Source organism: Odontomachus brunneus, unplaced genomic scaffold, assembly GCF_010583005.1.
Source record: "Odontomachus brunneus isolate Ranch 3 - 2012 unplaced genomic scaffold, Obru_v1 Obru_scaffold_050, whole genome shotgun sequence".
Classification (NCBI taxonomy): domain Eukaryota; kingdom Metazoa; phylum Arthropoda; class Insecta; order Hymenoptera; family Formicidae; genus Odontomachus; species Odontomachus brunneus.
This window is the reverse complement of record NW_022639500.1, coordinates 1,220,369-1,238,192: the sequence shown is the minus strand read 5'-3', so window position 1 is coordinate 1,238,192 and position 17,824 is coordinate 1,220,369. Positions and strand designations below refer to the sequence as shown.

The 17,824-nt window shown below is 41.9% G+C and overlaps 1 long non-coding RNA gene across 1 annotated transcript in view; it reads left to right on the top strand.

The window, feature by feature from the left end:
- LOC116845258 overlaps positions 1-17,824 on the top strand; it is a 366,503-nt gene that overhangs the window by 18,911 nt on the left and 329,768 nt on the right. Inside the window, exons 6-7 of the long non-coding RNA XR_004378220.1 lie at positions 4,027-4,127; positions 4,304-4,344. This is a non-coding gene — a long non-coding RNA (uncharacterized LOC116845258). The remainder of the gene's footprint in view (positions 1-4,026; positions 4,128-4,303; positions 4,345-17,824) is intronic.

Sequence of the window (17,824 nt, the reverse complement as noted above, 5' to 3'; positions counted from 1 at the left end):
GGAAGAGAGAGAGAGAGAGAGAGAGAGAGAGAGGGAGGGAGAGAGAGAGAGAGAGGGAGAGAGAGAGAGAGAGAGAGAGAGGGCGCAGAGGAAGGAGAGCGTGCGAGGTGAGGTATGGCCGTGCAAATGCGCGAGGATCCTTGCAACGTGTGTTATAATCGTGCGCTGGATCGTCAGTCGTGCGCGACAGATCGGTAGAAATCCGTTGATTGGCCTCTGCTACTTGATCCGGCGAGTAGATAGATCCTCTGGGTTACCTCGGGACCAGTTGCCGATGGTTCCGATCTAACACGGTCCACGGCTCCGCCGGTGCCATCTCCGCTCGTATGTCTCCTTGACTACTGCGGTTGCGCCTCTGGGAAAGGGGGAGGGGTGAACATTCGAACGTGTCGGTTTCGCAATCGGAAACTCGAGACGTTCGGGTTACGGGATGCGAGAGAGCGAGAGAGAGAGAACAGGTGATTGTTTCTGACTCGCTTGTCCAGGTGTAAGTGCGGTCAGTCGGTCTCTGATTGGATTGGCCGCGGACTAGCGAAAGGGTCGCTAGTGAAGCTCTTAATGATAGGCTAGACGCGCGAACGCTTCACGCGGATATTTGGTCACACTAACGAAGCTCGACGAAACACCGTGATTGTGAACACTTTTATTCTGTTTAGTCAACATTACCGCGCGACAACCGCATGTTCGCAAAACGAAAGGGATCCTTAAGAGAGGCCCTCATGTGCCTTTAAGAGACAAAAATGGAGAGAAAACGGTTATCTCGGAATTACCTCGAATATCCTCGACTCTGTAATTCCATGTAGAATTTTATTCAGGTTTATTCCTTTGGACATTTCATGTATAATTTATCGAACTTTTTTTTGAACGTGAATTTTGCTACAGGTGTCAGAAGATTCATCACCCGAGTTGAAATTTTGATTCTACTCTTTTGATCTCAATATTTCATTTAGTGCTTACTTTGATACTCTGAAGCCTATACATAAATCTCTTTTGACTGCAATTAATCTATTAGATCTGCTAAAAGATTCTCTTTAGAATCTACAAATGACATTTTGTGCGTTTTCTGTCGATTTTTCAATAGCACTTAGATTTAAGTTTAAACCATGTTTAAACACATGAAATACACTGCTAGAACAGAGTTTTGAATTAAGACCCGACTTTAAAATATTATTGAAAAATCAGCCCTTACACACAGGCGCTGATTAGGATCTTAAAGTTTCCATGTGTATTAAAAATGCACTAATCTTTTAGGATATACAGATGTTAAACAGATCAAGTCGAGAGTAAAGCTAAAATTTCGGCGATATCTCGATTACCAAGAACATCTACCAACAAACGTTTGTTACTCTCGAAGTCCCGGGTCTCTCTGTTCGCGCGCGAACGATTACTCCGTTCATTACAGCAAACGTATTACGGTAAGCCGCGCATCGCAGCGGGTCGCATGATGGAGATGTAATCGTGATATCTGTGTTTGCTAATGTAAATCCGTCGCGCTACTGGTATTTATAATGCGAACGGCCGCACTCGCGTGTCCGCTGCACCTTACGCGCGTTGCACGAGCTTTCGCCCCTCCTCTCCTCCCACCTCCTCCGCCTTCGTGTCGTTTTTATTATTGATGACCGTTCGTATTTCCTGAGTGATCCACGAGCCGCGAGTTCTAATGGATTTGCGCGCTTAATGAGCCGCATTAAGCCAACCCGCGGCAATAATTACGCGCGCTGTCAATCTGAGATATAGTTATTGGCCCCGGGACATGCAGTCGTTAACCGGCGGGCTTATGTCGCGGATCCTTAAATTTTATTCACAAAATTAATTTCGAGATCGCTGTTGAGCACGTAGTCTCGAGCCTCGACCTCGGGGACATGAATAACCGAGGCTTTATTCTGATTTTGTCTCTGGCTTTTGTAATGCCATAGTTTTCGGGTTTCTTTATAAAAAAGTATATTTGTTTTCACGTGATATTTTTGTTCTTGACTTATGTTCGTCTGTCTCTGCAAATTACGTTAATAAAATTTACATACGCGTACACACACATACACACTATCTTTCTATTGCTCGCGACAGTTAATTGTAGTCGTAATCGAGCGTGTCTAATGAGTTACGCTTGGTGTCCGCGGCGTCAGCGGGTGCATTCAATTATAAGTGCACGCGCGTGATGCGGGGACCTTTGACGCGCGGTGGAGATCTTCGCGGTATCTCAGAAGGTGCAATCATGCGTTCAGAGTCACGATGACGAAGATGCACCGGGACTAATCGAACGCGCGAATCGACGGAAGGTAGGAGCGAGGAGGAGCGTAGCGCGCGCGCGCGCGCGCTCTTTCCACGTGGACACGTGTTCAACCACGTGTGCTGGCTGGCGACCCCTCGGCCGTTACTTCTGCCTTCTTACTTTTTCTTTTTTTTTTTCCTTTTTTGCCCACTGCTCCTGACTCACCGTAGAGATATTCTTTTTTCTCTCCTGCCTCTCGCGTCCAGCTACGCTCGTTCTTTTTTCACTCAGCCACGCAGCGCACGTTTTACGTACAGGGTGAGCCGTGGAGAGGATCTACGTGCGAAAAATCGAGTGAAAGATGCATGAAAGACATAACAGATCATTCTCCGGATGTCTTTTTGAACACCTTCGCATTTATCTCGTATCCTTATGCGTCATCACAACTTTTATGTCGCGAAACGGTCATGATAGTACATCTGTATTAAAATTGAGCGTTAAAATTTATTGTAAAGAAGTCAACGGTGTCTCTCACAATTATTAGTCTCCTGCGCGACAGAATCTTGCAATGGGCAACATTAGATTTATCGTTTGAAGTTAAAGAATACTCTCTTACGAAAATAAGAATTTCGAAAGAATTAAGATCGTAGCAATTTTTGCACTGACGTTCGCTGCAAGACAGATGCAGATTTTATATTAAGGGAAAATATTCGAAAAGAATGATAATTAGTATTATTTCAAATATGTTATACGAATTTCTGAGGCACACCCTGTATAGAAATCCGTGTAGCGTGCACAGTTGTGTGCGCGCACACGTACCGCATGCTCTTCGTCCTTTTGCTTCCTGCGAGGAAAGTCTTTTATTATTTTATTACGGAACGGGTTTGTCAGTATATTGCGATCGCGAATAAGACGAGGGAGAAGTGGAGTATAGCCGCGTCAACGGTGTCATGGACCTTAGATCGTCCTGTGGCAAAATATTGCATGAAATTGATACACGGCGCGGCGTGGTTTATTGTACATGCGCGGCCAGGCCGCATAAATTGACTTCAAATAAATCTCACGGCGCGCGAAGTAAAATAGCCAACGATTGCACCGTGCGGAATTGCATCATATCTCTCTCTCTCTCTCTCTGACTCTTTCTCTCCCTCTTTCTACCTCTCCCTTCGAGAGAGATGCATGAGATTTACTCTTGCACTGTTTAACGCAATTCGGGGGAATTATTAATCAACGATTATTAATCAACAAACATTAATCAACGAACGAAAGCTGCACGATGTGCAGAAATGCGAGGCCGCGAACTCTATCAGGAACATGTATTGAATATTGATTTCTATCAGTGTTGAGCATGAATCTATTATAATTTTACTCGACTAAAATAATGGTACATAATATATTGATACCGCGATATAATGTACGTGAATTAATGAAAATTATCTTACGACGCGACGACTCGAGAGTGTCTTGGCTCGCGGAGAAGGTCGGTCGTCCTTGACGCTCGCGCGGCAAGTCGCGCGACAATAACAAACGCTCATATCTCTCTTTGCCGTGGAGACGAACAGATCGAAATATGCCGCGCTCTATTTCCTACTATTCATGTTCGATCGCAGCGATTGTGAGGCGAATCGCGACACTTGATCGTCACCTCGCCGAGATCGTCGTGAGCATTGAGAGTATTGCGAGATATTTACAGGGTGAATATTTCATGATATTTTTACTACATTTTCATGGGATACACACAATTGAAGTGTATTCTCAATTTATCTGACCCGAATAACCGACTTGAATAAACGGGGAAAATGACTTTTCTGTTTCAGAATCTGGCAGCACTTGCGGCCGTGCGCGGTAAATGCGGTTCCGGGGAACGTTGATGCTGTACCGGAGGATCCGGTTCGGGCAGAGCAGGGTCGACTCGGAGGTAAGTTCACTTCATAAGTTCATTCTCCTCCGTCTCACCCTTCGCGGTCGTGTGCTGAAATAAAGTTGTCACAGTAATTCGATTTACGATCGCAAATAGCCGTCCCCTTCATACTTACACTGGTTTGTCAAGCAAAATTCGTAAATCTAATCAGCAATATGGTATTTTTGTTGCAGATATACTGGTTATTAGCTAACTCTGTCTGCAAGTCGTTTTGGTAATTAACAAATGAAAATAAATATTTAAAGTGATGGACACAAAGGTTTTAGGTAGTGTGAATCCGACTTTTCGAAAGATAGTCAATGTGATTTCCTTACATCGAGACAAAAAATATGTAAGGAATAAAAAATATTTATTCTGCAGGCTAATAACATATTTACTTATACTAGTATATAAATGTTTTCAAATAAGGAAACATGTGTTATTTTAAAACTTTAGCTTTTTTTCATGCAAGCAGTTTATTTATTCAATTTAAATAAAAGAATTTAGATTTATGTAAATATGTTATTTTTTTAGTATTCATCAAATAAATATTTTTTTATTTTTCTCTCAGTGTAGTTCGTAGATTTTGCATGTTAGCTTTTGCATGTTTGTTGATACGAACCGTTGAACAATAGTGATATGAGATGAGTTTTCTTTGTTTTGAAAAGATTTCACGAAAATCCGATATCAAATAAATCGATACAATTTAATTAATTTTGATGTATAAGTAGAGAAATTCCCTATATTTTTTTATTACGAGAAGATTCACAGAAAATTTGTCATGTTAGATTTCGCGAAAATTTTTGATACCAAATAAGTCGTAATTCGCTCAATTAATTTCAAGATGCAAATATAGAGATGCAAATATGCTTCATATTTTTTTTTTACCAATAAATATACTTTTCATCTTTAAAATACATTGTTGACTCATATCACTGCTTTGTTCGACAGCTTAATTTTTTATTATGATTATCCAACTGCGGTCGAATAAGACTCTACTCATGAACTTCACAAAAATAATTGGCAAAGTAATTAGGTGCTAGAATTACGCCACATTTGCAGAATTCGCGATATTTTTGGTCGTGTTAGTAGATTTCGCGCAATTTAATTTTTCTTATTTACAAAGATATTGATTTTACGGTAGCCTCGTGAATATTGTTCACACAGACGCGTTGGCGAATTTGAAGATTGTCAGAAAATCTCGTTTCGGTTATTCAGGCTTACATTTGCAACAAACAGTTGTGAAACATTTAAATTTTGCGATAGTCACAAATATCTTTTCCGCGTAAACAGCGATGAACTTGACGATCATCGCGATATATTGTTTCCCTTTTTTAGATTTATATCCTTGTCAGGATTTACATTATATCAGATTTCGGTGTTGAGATATTTTTACGATAGCCGTGATTATTTTCCCTTTTTGGCATATTTCACGATCACCGTGACGTTTTATCCCGATTAATTTAGACATTACATCGATGTTACTATTCGTATTCGCCCGTTGAAGCAGAAATTTTATGACAGCCGCAATAATTTACTTGCGGTCACTTGCTGTGGTCGAATGAAATTTGACTCAGGAACTTCGCAGATTATTTGGCGAAGTAATTAGGTGCTAGAGTTGCGCCATACATGCGAAAGTCGTGATAATATCGGTCGTAGTAATAAATTTTACGGTCGTTGCGGTTTTAATTTGCTTATTTACGCGAAAATAAAAATGTCATAGTAGTCGCGCGATCATTGTTTACTCGCGTAAACGTCAGTTGGCTCGACTATCGACGCGGTGTGTGTTGTTTCGTTTTTTTGTGTTTATATTCGCGTCGCGATAAGATTTCGCTCGTGGAGACATAAAAATTTTATAATGGTGGATGAAATGATTATTTCGCTCGCGCATGTGTTGACATTTCGGTGTTCTTCAATGCGTTCTTCAATCTTCGATTATTTACAATCGATTCGCGAGTCTTAATGTCGAAGTTAATGAAAAACGTAAATCGTTGAATTCGTAAGAGTCGTTAAAATAATCGCGAATAAAATAAAGTGCATTAAGAAGAAACAACTATGAGATACTGAGAATGCTGGACGGATGCAGGATAATGCAATCCTAGGCAGTGTAGATTTCGTCAGTGGGCTTGGTTGAATTTCGCAGTTTACAATGGTGAGTGTTGAATTTCAACGTTCACAAAGTTTCATACTGTAGTAGATGCATGATAATAAATCGCATTGACTAACGAGTAAAATAAGAGCTCTTATACGCTGCTCTTTGAAACCAAACGTGCGGATAATTTAATATCCGCATTAAGATTACGGCATTTTAATGGCGCATTTTATTATATGACTTTAATTACAGACAGACTGAAATATCTATATCTTAATATATGATTTTAGATATTTGAATATTGAGATAGTCAATATATATATAGAAATAATTAGAAATACGAAGCATCAAAATAAGACAATGGCCTGTTTTGTTTGAAGATTTAATGTTTTATTTCAAGATTTTCTCTTTTTTTTCTACTATACAGTGAGAAAAAAATATTTGAAAATTCATTTGTAGAATATGAAATTTATTCACAAAAATCAACTTTGTTTCACAAAAATAAATTTTATTTCACAGAAGTAGACTTTATATATCTCACAAATCAATGTTCAGGTATTTTCTTCTTACAAATGAACCTAGCCAAAAGGTACACTCCGATTTCTTTCTAATTTGACATATTTTTTCATTTTGGCTTTAAGTTTTACAGACAATTTAATAGCTTTTTAATGTTCTCACTTCTATTATCAAGTACAACAAAAATGCATAAGAAGTAACATTGAATACAAGATATAGTTAAATAATTTTAACAAAATCGGTATAGCTGAGACACGAACCATTCTAAATTTCTTTCGCCAAGATTCCAACTGAAATATTTAAAATATGTGCTAAATTAGTCAAACATAGTTTAAATCTCGGCCAAACCGAGGAATTATTTGTATAAATAATCAGCAAACCAAAAACGCCTATATTTTGTATTCAATTTTATTTCTTATGCATTTTTGTTGCACTTGATGATAGGAGTGAAAACATTAAAAAGCTATAAACTGCCCGTAAAACTCAAAGTAGGCCAAAATGAAAAAATATTACCTAAATATTTTTTGTATTTCTACATTTGTACCAAATTAGAAAGAAATCGGAGTGTAACTTTTTGGTAGGTTTACTTGTTAGTTTTTTGAGTTTGACGATATTTGTGAGTCTATTAAGGTGAAACTAATATTTTCTTCAAGTATAGATATTTTATATAAGTATTTCTAAAAGATATATGCTTCACTAAATATATGCATCATTAAAGTGTCGTACAATATGTAGTTGTAGAAAATTTTCTATACATGATAATAATATATAATATGTAATATATTATAATATATATAATATTATATGATATATATATATATATATATATATGTTTATGTATATATATATACATATATGATGATAATCATTTTATATGCTACCGATTTTATATTATCTGATTGTTTTTCTCATGTGTCCGGCATATTATTGAACTCTGAAATACATAATGCATTATACACTTCTCTCCATATTTATTCGCTTATAATGATAAACGCGTATCGACTATTATGACGTAGGCGATGATAGTAGCGGCTACTGTTCACGTACGAACTGCATAAATTCATTTAACGTGTGGTTATCGATAGCCGTTGATACCCATCGAAAGATTTATGACGGTAAAACCCTCCGTTTTACGATCCTCTTAGCTACCCTCTAATTTTTGTCGTCGCTCCCCTGCTCCCTTTTCGCGATTACTATTCCCTTGTGCTATCACAGGGTGCTGCATATTCCCTCTTCCGTCGCGAGCGAATTATTTTTTATATTACACAGTGCAGTTGGATGAATATTACATGTAGCGTTACGCTCCTTGCAAATTTCGGTCGCAGTCGATTCGACGCGTTGTGACGAAACCAATTATCATTCACATAATCATGATTATGATAACGTTATTTGCTTGTCCGAGCACGCGAAACAAAAGAGAACAGGGAGAGTAATTAGAGACCACTTAATTACTATCGCTCGATGACTGAACGAATGTCACTCAGCGGTCATTAGAAGTGGGGATTACATCGTCTTCCCCGAATCCGACATTGAATACAATTTAATGAGCCTAATGACACTTTAATCCGCTCGCACAAGGACGCCTTTGAGACGTTGACGCGCGGCGCTCAAGGCGCGCGAGAGAGAAAGCCGGTTCGTCGTTCTTGCCGTTCGCGCATTAAGGCGAAGCCCTTTCCGCGAAAGTTTTCGGAATAATTAATTAATTCGCTCAATCGATATACGCTCGGTCCTGCAGATTGGTTAAGTTTAGCAGCCTGTAGTGTGCGTCGGTTTAGCTAGTTAATTGTTCACGAACGTGTTTAGTCCGCGACCTGTCGAGTTAGTATGTCGCGCACCTCCGTGAACCCGACTTAATGAATTAATTACTTCATTGTTTCGGCTGTCGCCATCTCGAACGTAACGTCGATTAAAGTCGTGATCTCGCCCGCTACATTGGGGAACCCAAATAAGGAAGCACAGATGTTAATTACAAAGTCAGAATGGAAGTATCCAGAAAAATTAAATGCCGCAGAGACAAATGTTTTCTTTCGTTTAATGTTTAAATATCAGTTCTTTCAAACGAACGTTCTTCCGAATGTTCAATCGATTTTGGGTGATATTAAAAATAAATCTGGCTGAATGTTATATACGAAATCCCCGAAGCAGTCCGCGAAGTATTCACCTTGAAGCTTGCCTAACTCGTGATTGACTCCACCTTCTTAATTTTCGTCCGCGCCGCTTTTATCGACCGTACGCTTTATTCGAGACGTTCCGTAATGGTAATCGCGACGGCGATTACCGATTATACTTCCGCCATTTAATCGGCAGCGCTCGTGTAACGGTATCGTGCCGTTCGCCGTGTCGCAAAAACCGGCGAAAAGCGAGAACGCTCGCCGCGCGCAGGAAGGCTGGATGGAAAGGTTTCCAAAGTAGTCGGGCTAAGGTCAGTGCCGCGAACATAATATGGTTAGTGACCGCGTGACGTCAGGCCGGCGGACCACGTGACGGTGATAAAACAAGCCGCACGGGTGGGGACCACGTGTGCAGCACAGTGGCCAAGCGGGTGACGACGGGGCGAAGGGGGGACAAACTGGCTGATCCGCCGGTTGCAGCGGGGAAAGGGTTTTGCGGGACAGGGTGGCGGGGTAAGGGCGGTGGCGTAGTACTACGCCTCGTACTACACGCACGTGCGTGTGTAAGACGATAACGAGAGTGCACGCATTGGTCCGCGGACGCGCGCTCACGCACACACCCGCGCACTCTTGCTCGGTGCGCAGCGAGCGCTCGATCAGGGTCGGATCGTCGCGATTGCGACTCGCAGATCGAGAAGCGTCTTCGCACTTTTGGCAAACGTATAGTGGGCGATTTGTATAGCGGACGAGAAATCGGCGCGAGTCAATGACTCTGTCACCCCGCGTTGGTCCTGAAACTTCTCCGGGTTTTGAGGGAAAATTTGAGGCCGATAAGCGAAAATGAAGGCTTTCTGATGTCGCGGTGGACGCGTTCGTCGGAAGAGCGCGTAAGAATACGATCCGCGTGATCTGGCAGGAGATTCGATCCTTGAACACGCAATTTCTTGCAGAACGCTCTCAAAGTTGCAACTACGTACGATTACGCTTAGATGACACCTGCGATGCGAAAGCGCACAGTCGCGAACTGGTGAGACGCGTTGCAATTGACATGTGCACTGAGAAGGAAAATACAACTTATTTTGCGTGAAATACGAAGCTTATTCACAATGGAAATAAACTCGATGTCCCACAAATAAATTTTCAATTATTTCTTCTCAGTGTGTACTTTTTGGAGTTATTATTGTCTTTAACTTCGTAAAGAATCTCGCGCGACATACCTTCGCGAATTCTCCCACTGGAGACGACAGTTTTTCTCTTGCGAAGTCTATATTATTTCTAAGAGATCATTTCTTCGCATTTCGACCGATTTTTTTATCTTCAGCGGCTTTCATGGCATTGTGAAAACGCACAACTCCCGAAGAATCGCGTGAGAACCGCGCTATATCTCCGAAAGATCGGGTTCCAGGACGTAGACGCGAGGGACGCGACGGCGACCGGTCGATCGCCGATTGATTATGCGCGTCTATTTCAGATTCGCGCTCGGATGCGTATTGCATTACGCGCGATTTGCATACGTCAGTTGGACGGCCGACCCGACCCTGAGAGTAATAATGGCTCGTATCTGCGTAACACGTAATACGACGGCGCACAAGAGAAGGACAGACGGTGGAGTAGGAGGGGGAGGATGGAAAGCGGAGAGTAGGAGAGGGACAGGGCGAGGACGCCGGAGGGCGAGCGTGAAAAAAAAAGAAAAGAAGAAAAAGAGGAAGAGACGAGGAGGCGAGCGTTTCGCGGCACGGCGCAACGATAACGCCGTTCTGCAGGATGACTGATAGCTTTCATATCGCGGGAGGATGTTGCGAATACGTGGGCGGACACGAGGATGAGGCCACGGACACGTTTCCTTTATCACTCACATTACGAATCTAAAGAGCGTACACGCGACAACGAGCGCGGCCTGTGTTGCCGAGACACGCGGAAGAAAGTCGCGCGAGTCGACGGAGATGCTCGCGGAGATTATCACCGAGGAGAAGGTGCGCCTCCTCTTCCTGCCGACTCTTGACCCCTCTGTCCGTCGGTCTATTCGTCCCGAGACGGATAACGAGATCGCCGGAGAACGGCTGTGCTTCTTAATCCTGAGTAAATAATTTTCAACGTCGCGTCTCGTACTCTGATCCCTTTTCCTCCTCCTCTGACAAGATACTCGTAACGTAAGATCCGTGTATCGCTCCCTAGTGCTTCGATTAGAGAAGAGTGATACAATCCTGGCAGGGGATTGCACCCGGAATCACTTGGTCGTCGTCGTCAGACGGTGCCAAAGGATACACGCGTTGGCTCGCGTTACGTCGCGGCGAAACTGCCTGGGACTCGGCGAAATGGCGAGAGCTACGTGGTCGCGCATCGGTTCGTGAGCTTAACCGCGGCTCGGTCATGTAAAAAGCGACATGCGAGCGAGGGAGTACGTACGAAATGGGGCGACAATGCGCGGCGATGTGTACGACAGAATGGGCCACGCCGGTGGAAACGTCGAAATGTAACGGCGCTATGAGGCACGTACAAACGGCCGGTTGTTCTACAATAATACCGGTATTGTTAAGCTTATCAAGCGAGGCTAATTGGACGCCAACGGCTGGGCCGTGGCGCGGCTGTACTTGGCCACGCAGCCCGCGCAGCCCTGTACTTTATACTGATAATGTAATGGGGACCTATCTGGGGCACAAAAGGCCGCAATAGATTAATGGATTTGTCTGAAATTGTCACCACGTGTCAAAACAAATCGATGGGGGAAATGCGACAGGGAGATGGCGTTTGCCCCCGCCGCGACACCCGTGCGTGTATGCTGCATCGCGTCGCCTCTCTGGCCTTGCCAGAGATGTCGAACATTTCCTCGTCCTCCCTCACTACCGGCGAAATTGCTCGCGAATGCGGAAGCGCATCGATCGCCCGGACCAATTGTCGCGTGAACATTCTTTCACACGCCCGACTAAACGTCATGATTTTTCCGTGATTTTGATCAAAGCCCTGGCACGGGATCGATCGGGGTGTCTCTACGACACGCTCTGCGGCATACGTGATTTATCGCGGCTGCCTAGGCCTCCTCCACGTGTCATGCTGACAGAGTACGTGGAGTTTACCTTCCGAGACAATGAGCAAACGCCGTAATCCTTCTGCAAGCTCATGTGAGAGCAGTCGCAGTTTTGCTGTCGCCTTTTCCTGTCACTTCGCTCGAGAACGTGTTTTAGAGGACAGTGTACGGATTAGAGTTGACAGATCAAATTAGGCAATCTTGACGATGGTACAATTGCATTTAAAAATTTTAACACCTATCGGGAGAAGCTTATACTTTGTTACATTTGAATTGACGATAACTCAGAAGACGACGGGACGCATTGAGCGGGTTGAGGCTGCATCGGCTTGCGCGCGCTTGTTTCAACTTTCGCAACAGGAGCACGAGGAAGCTGTGTTTGCGTCGCGAGAGAACCGACCTCGTGCAATCGCGTGTGCGTGAACGTTACACACATCGTGTGCGTACGAGTAATAATAGCCGGAGCAGGCTCGATTAGAGCCGTCGTGTGTAAGTAGCGAGGCAGGGGCGGCAAGAAGTAGTGAGAAACGTGACGGATCGCCGCGTCGTGCCTCTGTTTTGTCGCGACACGACGAGGAAGGAGGCGACGAGAAAGAGGATAACGTGTACACGTGGATTTTGTAACCGAGAGACACACAGGTGCACGAGATTTCGCGTGACGCGAGAGTCAATGAGAGAGAAAAAAAGAGAGAGACAGAGGGGAGAGAGGTTAATTACCGCGCTCGCGAAATGATACTTTTACTCATTCATCGGCTGTTTAATTCCGCAGCTGTGACCCGGTAGTTTCCCCGTGTTAGGTAGATTCGATTTTCGCGTAGCTCGTTAATATCCGAGCGGAACGCGAGCGAAATTGCGAGACGCGAGCGAGCGAGCGAGTTAAATGCCGCGCTACTTCCGCGAGTTCCCGACATTTAAAACGGCCGCATCGGCGCGATGACCGCGCGTACGAGCGACGCTTCATAATGCCAGGAGTGAAACGCGAGACTACTTTAATCGGATTAAAGTTGAGTGGGGTTTCGTGTTGATTTTAACGAAATCTTCGTATTCTCTCCGCGCCCGATTGGCGCGTCGCGGCCGAATCGAAACTTGGTCGCGATTCTCTCGCCTCGAGTTTATCGAGTTCGAAACTAGTCGAGCGTCCAATCGGACGGAGCATCGCGCAAAGTCCGTCTCCCGGGAGCCCGGCACTGTCCTTGGCTTGAGCGAAATTAGTCGATAAACCCCGGTTTAAAGTTGCCAAAGTTCTATACACACAGGAGGAGTTTGCCCCCACGAGGGAGCAGGAATTTACTTCCTCGTCGTGGATCTCGGGAAAATAAAGGAACGGGTGAGCCGAAGGAAGAACCGATGAGACGAACCGTTCTTTTTTTACGTCGCAAACAATTGTAGGTGGCGGGCGTTTTGACAAAAAAGAATGTTCTCTCACCCAAAAATTTATAATCTTTCATCATCTTTAGCGGAATCCTCTTATATACGGCCTTAATATTAATAATTATTACGACCTTAATAATAATAATAATTAAGAACGGATTGTTCTAAAAAGGATAATATTCTAAGTACAATATCACTCCTCTTCAGTAGAAAAGAAATACTTTCTCGAGATTTTCAATTAGATGATGGGATTGCAGGAAATAGTACCTTGAATAGAGTTTTTTCGTTTTTTAGAATATCTTCCTTTTGATTTTAGAAGAATTCTCTTGAGGCTATATATAAAAGGATACTGCTAGGTATAAAATTATATTTGTTTGTTGGATGTTTGCGCAGCGTGAAGCACACATCGTTTTATCAATATTTTTTGATCATTTATTTTGTGATTAAAGCAATAAAATTTCCCGATAAGAAATTTTTTATAAAAAACTTACTCTCTGAAAAATCGCGCATATGGTTAATTTAATAAAGAGGATTGATCGAGGAGAGAAAAACGGAAGGGAAATTAATAACTGCATCTGTAGATTGTGCTCGGGTCTTGTATCCGACTGTAGCTCTAATTAGCGTAGCGTGATATTAACGCGTAATATCACGTTTCTATTTCTCGTCGAATCTTCGATAACGACGCGTTCGCAGAATCCGTTCGATTGCGTTCCTCCTGGCACTTCCCGGACGCGAATGTCGACCGCGCAGTCCCGGAGGCGCGCTGATTGATCGAGGCATCGAATTTCATTAATCGCTCGTTAGTCAATGCGCGGTATATAAATCTCGGCCGCGACGACATACACGGCTGTAAGCAGATAGCCGTTATCGTCGCAGCTCCTGCACTGCGAGTCGTCTCTTCCTCGCGGAATAGAAGCGTGACTCATTTAGTTGACAATAATAATAACGCGCGTTGCTCCTCGTTCTTGCATTTCCCTTTCACGAGAACGATTTAATCGCATCTGCGCGACATTAAAAAATTTCCCGAATCGAAATTTTGATCCTACTTTCAGCCTCATTCCATTTAACAGCTATTTTGACATTCTGAAATTTATAATTCAGTTTATTTTGACGCTAAAGAAAGTGAAAAGGGAAATTTCGAACATCATCAGAGTTAAAGTAGGAATAAATTATATTAGAATTAAACTTACTTTGACGACATAAAAATATAATCGTTTTTATCTGAAATATCCGAATTTATTTATTACACAATTCAATCGCGTGTGTTAGACGCGCTCGAGCTTTGCGTGCGTTCGTCTGACGAAAGACTCGCAGATAAATATCCAATTTGAACCGCGCCAATTTGACCCGGGATGCGTTTGCGCGGGGTAACGGCGCACTTAATCATTCGTATCGCGGATTTTTCATCCACCTCGCCGCTCCTTCGTTTGCTCTCGTTCTTTCTCTCGTTGTCCGGGTTCTCCGTTAGCGCGCGTGTGCGGCAGGCCTTCTGCGTTGCAGTAATCTGAGTGGGTCAGCTGGAGGATAAAGAAAGTCCCGCGATGTGCTCGTCGTTGGCACGGCGCTCGTCGCCAACGACGATGTCGACGACGACGACGGCCGCGCGATGGGCTTCCACGTTGGTAAATGGTCATTGAGTCAATTACGCGGATAAAGTGCGCCATTGTGCGGCGCAGCTGCGATTTTTCTAACCCCGTTCCCCTGTCGCACAGTCGTTCGCGGGATTAGACGGATAACGACTCTCGTGTCTAATGACGTGCGTCTATTTGATACGACGGTTACCGCGCTTCCGGCTTGCTCCTTCTTTTAGTCGCGGAATTAGCGAGAGAGGTACATGTATTAATCGTAAAAACTTGAAGTTTTTATTTTTTTATACGATGCGTGATAAGATAAACGTCTCAGACTACGTAAGTGCGTAAAAGATTAGACGTCTCTTGGCGATTTTGGCGCATTCATTGCACAGTTATGCAAGAATGATCCATCTCACAAAATGATTTTCGAGTTTTTGTTTTATTAATGGACAGTCTTAAAACAAAAAAGATCTAATTTTAGTTAAATTTATATTAATTTAATTTAATATTTTTTAAGGATTAAACTTGTCAATGAATATCTCTAAAGAGAAGAAAATTGATCATGCTTGACTTCTTGAACAACTGCGAAGAACCTCAGTGCTATCTACATTTTTTAAATTATATGTAAAATTTTTATCTTTATTTTTTTTCTTTCGAAACGTACTCCAAGTGAGTTGGATCATTTTTGCATAACTGCGACACTTAATGTATAACACGCGTATATACATAAAGTTATGGTGAAAGAGAAAAGAGTTGGCTTTTGGAATATAATCAAAGTTCATTAGACTGAATTTTAATTTTCTAATTCTTTTCTTAAGCAACTTCAATTAGGCGAGAAAATTGACTTTATAACTTTACTTAGAATTAACTTTATTCTTTACTTAGAAGCCTTCTTTCTCGCTAAAGAACAAAAAATTTGTTTTTAATAGAAAAAAATAATTTTTTTAATGTAATTAACAGTATAATGCATCGAGAATTAATTTTCTAGTAATTAAGGCTAACGAAAAGAGAGAGAAAGAGAGCGTGTGTATGTTACCAGAGTCGAGTGAATCATTCCGTTACACGGTGTTTAGTTTCTCTTTCACGAGGCTAGCATTCGCGTTCGCGAGTAACTATTCCGGGTCACGTAGCACACACACTGCGCGATACTTGCAATCAAAATCTATTATGCTGAGATGTAGTAACGCGGCAAATGTCAAGGTATGATGATGACACAGGTGGCTGCCGTGGCATAATAGTAACGGCGTGTGATGTTCACTTTTTGATAAAGCGATTACGATAATGATACATCATTGCCGGCCAATGATACGGCTTGTGCTCTCACGCGGCTAAGTGTTCTCTTATTACTATTGTTACATCGTTCCGTATTTCCGGTCTATGTTATCGCTGAATCGATGAGAACTCGGGGTGGATAAACTTTTCATGGAGGTAAGCGTCGGACTGCACCTCTTTTCCATATTTTACGTGCAACTTCTTCCCTCCCTGAATTCTAGCGAGAGAAAGAAAGAAGAGGCACACGAGGACATGCGCGTCGCAAATTTCGACTCGTGTCGTACTCGGTCGTAAAAGTCGGTTTGCACACTTTTGTTTTATCGAGCCAAGTTGCGGTGCTTCAAGTTGTCACGATCAAAAATCACTTTCGGCGTGCACGTCGATGTGCGGTTATGGCAGAAACCGAAGTGTTGGCGACAGAGTGCGACAATAAATGCGGAAAGAATTTATTTTAAAGTAAAAGAACGTTATATTTTGAACTAGTTTTTATATGGTGTATTCAGTAAGATAACGTGACAGTCTGTTGAATGCACGTCAGCGACGCTTTCTTCAATAGCGACAATGGCATGAAGCGCAGCAACTTTATTTATTAAAAAGTACACACGTGCGTCTGCAGTAGCTTTATTATTCGCTACAGATTTCGGGCTGCATTTCATATAAATTTTATCAATTCCCATAAAACAGACAGGTAATTGCTGTCGTCGCTGCCGTTGAAACAAAATAGCGTCTCCCACCTGGAAAGCATTTTTTTCCCACCGATTTCGCGCACATTGTGTTAACGAATTTATTGACGAGACATGCTCCGCTGGAAATTCGCTTAGAACGTGTAATCATCATGCACGGTTTTCTTTTGTGCGTTAAATCAAAATCCCATGATTGGTACGCGGCGTGTCGTATCGAGTTATGATATAATTATAATGCGTTCTCTGTGTGTCTCACCACTGGTTAGTGGAGTAAGAAGCGACTGAGTTATTATCCGCCCAAAAGAAAGTAGGATTCGCAAAATTGAACTGAACAGTCCTCTACCATTTTGCAAATAATTACGACAATTATTCTTTTACTTCGATCCGCAGTAATTATATTAATCCTGTCATCGTAACAATGGAGATGACACGAAGGAAAGAATCTCGACAATTCGATCGCGAATAATCCCTCGTATTACCGTTAGAGTTGTAAAAATATCAATTAAATTTGCCTCAATTTAATAATTGATTTGAGTAAATAATTTCTGATATAATTAATTGATGATTAATATAAGCCTGTTCAATTAAAAATATTTTAATTAACCACTGACTTCAAGAAATCTAATTAAAAATCATTCAATTAACGATTGATTTGAAGGAATTCAATTAAAAACTGTTGAATTAACGATTAAAACGAACGGAAATAATTGAAGATTGTTCGATTAACGATTGAACACAGTCAATGTAATTAAAGATTTAATTGACAATTGATATAAGATATATATATATATATATATATATATATATATATATATATATAAAAGTATATATTCAGCTCGGTTGATTATCATGAGCAATGTAAATAACTACGGTTAATTTCGATTGACATACACACATCGATTGGTCAATCGTTTTACTGCGCTTTTCGATTAAATTTGCTTATATCAATTGTCAATTAAATAACTTTTAATTACATTGACTATGTTCAATCATTAATCGAATAATCTTTAATTACTTTCGCTCGTTTTAATCGTTAATTCAACAGTTTTTAATTGAATTTCTTCAAATCAATCG